Genomic DNA, 5,187 nt, shown 5'->3' on the forward strand with positions numbered 1-5,187 from the left:
GGACGTGAAGCATTGGGATCGGATAGGAGATTGGTTTCAGCAGCAGCATTCTGAATGGATGTGGTGAGGGCAAAACTACATTTGTCAAGGCCAGAGAAAAGTGTGCTGCAGTAATGGAGATGTTAGTCTTGATTATGAGCAACAAGGAAGAATTGGTTGCAGATTTGAGGGGGGAAGGCAACTTGGGTGAAAGCTATCATGAACTGATAGGCTTCGTGGTTTTAAGGAAAGAAAGGAATGAGAACAGAAGAACAAGGACAATATACTTTAAAAAGCAGACTTTCACAGATTCTAAGAACTGGTAGGTAAGGTCCCGTGGAAAGAGAATCTAAGGGGAAAAGATGTTCAGGAGAACTGGCAGTTTCTCAGAGACAGTGCTGAGTGCACAACAGCAAACTCTCTAGATGCAAAGAAGAGATAGGAAGACTATTAAGAGGTCAAGATGGCTGCATCAGGAGCTCTTTAATGACCTGAGAAGTCAAAAGGGAATCCTACAAAAAGTGGAAAGATGAACAAATTGTTCCAGAGTACAAAAGAGTAGCACAAGCATGTAGGGACAAAATCAGAAAAGCTAAGTCACAAGATGAGTTACACCTTGCAAGGGACATAAAAGGCAATAAGAAGAGGTTCTGTAAATACATTAGGAGCCAGAGAAAGATGAAGGAAGGTGTAGGTCCTGAGCGGGAAGCAGAGCTAATAAGGGATGACTCCTAGAAGACTGATGTGCTTAATGCCTATTTTGCTTCAGTCTTCACAAAGAATGTTGATTATGACCAGATGCTTAACACAGTATTAACAACAAGGAGGAAAGAACACGAGCCAAAACAGGGAAAGAACCGGTTGAATAATTAGATGTGAGATATATTTAAGTCCGTAGGGCCTGATAAAATTCACTGTAGGGTGAACTGGCCAAAGCAATTTTGGAACCATTAGCAATCATCTTCAAAAACTCATGGCAGATGGGTGAAGTCCCAGAAGACTGATGAAGGGCAAATGTAGTACTTATATTTAAAAAGGAGAACAAAGAAGGCCCAGGGAGTTATAAACCAATCAGCCTAACTTTGATACCTGTAAAGATACTGACATAAATTGTTAAACAATCAGTTTGTAAGCTCCCAGAGAATAATAGGGTTATAAAATTAATGCCAACATGGATTTGTCAAGAATAAATAATGCCAAACAAATTTAATTTCCTTCTTTGACAAGGTCAAAGCAATAGACATGATATATCTTGATTTTAGTAAAGTTTTTTACATCGTCCCACGTGACATTCTCATAAGCAAACTAGAGAAATGTGTTCTAGATTAAACTACTACAACTCATTGCACAACTCATTGAAGAAACTAACTGAAAGCTCTGTGATAAAGCGGGGGATAGCTCTCTTTGATGGACACCTAGCCAGCCAGTTAGCTGTAAAATCCCTCTTGGTAGCTGTTCTTTACTTGCTTTACCTAAAGGGTTAAAAAGAAAAGAAAAAGTGAGCACCTGACCAAAAGAGCCAAGGGGAAGGCTAGAACTTTTTAAAATTTGGAAATAAACTTTGCCTTTGTCTGTTCTCTCTGGGCTAGAGGGACAGAGCAGCCATGCTATAAGCATCTTAAGCCAGGTATGATCATAAATCATCAGATCATGCCTAGAACTACTTATCTGAACTCCAAATGTGTAAGTAGATCAGAATGTTTAGCTAGACGCGATTAGGGTTATTTCTTTTATTTCCTATTAGCTTGTGGACTCCTCTGTGCTAACCCCAGATGCTTTTGTTTGCTTGTAACCTTTAAGCTGAATCCCCCAAGAAAGCTATTTTGGGTTCTTGATTTTTGGAATTGTTCTTTTAAAATCTACCAAAAGTCTAAGTTCCAGATGTATTTTCTTTTTTTGTGTTTTTTTTTGTTTTTAATACAACATACTTTTTTTAAGAAAAGGATTGGATTTTTGGTGTCCTAAGAGGTTTGTGCATGTTGTTTGATTAGCTGGTAGCCATAGCTAATTTTCCTTTGTTTTCTTTCTCAGCTCTTCCTCGGAGGGGGGTGAAAAGGCTTGAGGGTACCCCACAGGGAGGAATTCCCAAGTGCTCCTTCCTGGTCCAAGGTGGGTTTTTGCATTTGGGTGGTGGCAGCATTTACCAAGCCAAGGTTAGAGAGAAGCTGCAACCTTGGGAGTTAATACAAGCCTGGAGTGGGAAGTATTAATTATTAAAATCCTTGCGGGCCCCACTTCTGCACTTGGAGTGACAGATTTGGGATTCAGCTTGACGAGCAGTTATCGATAGTTCACTGTCAAACTGGGAGGATGCATCTACTGGGGTTCCACAGGGGGCTGTCCTGGGTCTGGTACTGTTCAATATTTTCATTAGTGGCTTAGATAATGGAGTGGAAAGTGGGCCTATAAAATTTGTGAATGACACTAAGTCAGGAGGGTTCACAAGCACTTTGGAGGGCAGGACTGGAATTCAAAATGACCTTAATAAATTGGAGAATTTGTGTGAATTTAACAAGTACATTCAAGAAAAACAAATGCAAATTGCTTACGGTGACCAGATGTCCCGATTTTATAGGGACAGTCCCGATTTTTGGGTGTTTTTCTTATAGAGGCTCCTATTACCCCCACCCCATCCTGATTTTTCACATTTGCTCTCTGGTCACCTTAAAATTGCTACACTTAGGAATGAGAAATAAAATGCACAACTACAACATGGGGAGCAACTGGCAAGGCTGTAGTAGTGCAAAAAAGGATCTGGAGGTTACAATGGATCACAAATTGAATATGAAGCAACAATATGATGCATTTGCAAAAAGGCTAATGTCATTCTGGGGTCCATTAACAGGAGTGTCATACATAAGACGTGCAAGATAATTATTCTGCTCGACACTGGCAAGTTCTTCGAGTGCTTGCTCATATCCATTCCAGTTAGGTGTGCGCGCGCTGCGTGCACGTTCGTCGGAAGATTTTTACCCTAGCAACACTTCGGTGGGGGTGGCAGGGCGCCCCCTGGCGTGGCCGCTATGGTGCAGGATCGTAACCTGCCAACGCAGCCGCCTTCCTTCTTGTACCACCGTGTCGGTCGTCTGGCACAGTGGAGCGCAGCTTACTGTCCTCCCCTTCCTAGTACGTAGTTATTGTGTAATAGTAGTTATAATCCTTTTATAATATAATATTTATATATACTTATGCGTTTTTTCTTTACTAGCATAGTTATTTTAATAGTTGGGGGTTTCGGTGGAGCAGCCTCTTCCGGCAGACGTGCCGGACCCATGCCGGCTCACTGGTTCTTAAGACTGTGCTTGGCCGACCTCTAGGCGTTGCTGACAGGAGTCCACACACTCCTGTTTACGGCGTCGGGGATCGCATTTCACAGGTAAGTGCCATTTGCAAGGCGTTTAAGCCGGAAACAAGGACGGGCACTCTTCATTCTCCACCTTCTGACCAAGCGCTGGCTACTCGGGACAGAAAGCGCTCTCGGCACGGAACCACGGCACTGGCCATTACTGGCACTGACTCAAACTCGGCACTGCTCCCTTCTCTTAGGTGAAGGAGCCCACGACTCCTCCTGCCATGCCGACAGTCCCCGGATGCGCCGTGGTTGAGCTTCCTCTCTTGCTGCTTCTGTGCCAACTGCACCGCAGCCAGAGAGCTATTTCAGTCGGATCTCTGGCACCAACACCTGCAGAGGCACTGAGGCCGGCACGTTGATCCGGTCCTGCGGGCGTTTGAATCCAAGTGCGCCTGCTCCCGCATGGCCGAGGTTGAGCTTCCTGCTCCTGCTGCTTCCGTGCAACTGCACAAGCAGCCAGAGAGCTCGTCTAGTCGGACCTCACTGGCACCTGACACCTGCCGAAGCACCGACAACCGCCGACCCCAAATCGATCCCGGTCCGCAAGGGCTGTCAATCAGTGCCTGGCCGTTCCCAGCACGCGCCGTGGTTGAGCCTCTGCTCCTGCTGCTTCCGTGCAACGACGCAGCCAGAGAGCCTCATCTAAGTCAGGATCGCGGCACTGACCTGCAGCATCGACAACGTCAGCACAGTCGATCCGCGGTCGCCAAGGGCCGGTCGACATCCAGTGCTGACTGCTCCCGGCGCACACCGTGGTCGAGCTCCCCTGTCTTCCATTGGTTCCGTGCGAACAGCCGCAGACAAGAGCTGTCTAACCGGATCGCCTCCGGCACTGGCCACGTCAGCAGTCGATTCCGTCCTACAAGGGCCATCGAATCCGGGCCTGACTAGCTCCCCGGTACGAGCTACTGTGGTCGAGCTTACTGTTTTCCTCGCACGCCGGAAGATATTTCAACGGCGAGGGGGGGATCTCATTGCCATGAAGAGTTGATTGGCTGCCCTGAACCCCTGCAACCGCCGGTGCGAGTAATACAGTCTCTTGCAAGCCGCTTGGATACACCATCCTCTGTCAGCAGGGCAGAGCGGCACTGTTTGATCACGGTCCGCAGATACGCTCCAAGTCCGTCTGCGTCCCACTCCCGTCGCTCTACGTCCGATGGTGTTCTCAGCCACCGGTCGCATACCGCAACAGGTCGGTGTCCCGTTCACCGACACCGATAATCCAGCACCGTTCTGGCTCCCAGCACTGCTACATGCCTCCCAACCTCAGAGATCATCGTTTGACTCCCGGCACCGCTCTGGTCCTCAGGTTCCGGGATCGTTCAGGTACCAGTGCTCCTCCGGTCGGTCCCAGGTGCCCAGTTGGGCAGGGTCTGGTAGAGTCCAGATCTACCAGGTTTTCAGCACATCCATGGCATTCGGACACGCATCAGTGTCTTCAACGCGGACAGCTCTTATGCTCAGGACCACGATTTCGTGTGCTAACAAAAACTAGGCCTCAGGACCTCCTCATGGAGGGTAGAACTCAATGGCGGACCAGCCTGCAGGAGGTCCGGAGGTGGGACCGGATGCGGTAGTGCACATCTATGCGGGTTGCCCCACTAGGGGGCCCCGACCTGTTCTATTTTGGAACATCCAGGCCGAATGCCGATACTCTTGGAAGGTACAATACTTGTCTGTCATCCTCCTCTGCTCACCGTCGTCATTCAGATTGGTTAAGAAAAAGGGAACGGCAATGGGCAAAGCGTAGCCACCAAAATAAAGGGGCTAGGCGCAATGACCCTACTCAGCAGGCCGCAAGTGTTTCTGCAAGGGCCTATAAGCCCTGCGTGGCAAATCATAGCCTGTTACCCCTA

The sequence above is a fragment of the Chelonoidis abingdonii genome, chromosome 7 (genome assembly GCF_003597395.2).
Source record: "Chelonoidis abingdonii isolate Lonesome George chromosome 7, CheloAbing_2.0, whole genome shotgun sequence".
NCBI lineage: Eukaryota > Metazoa > Chordata > Testudines > Testudinidae > Chelonoidis > Chelonoidis abingdonii.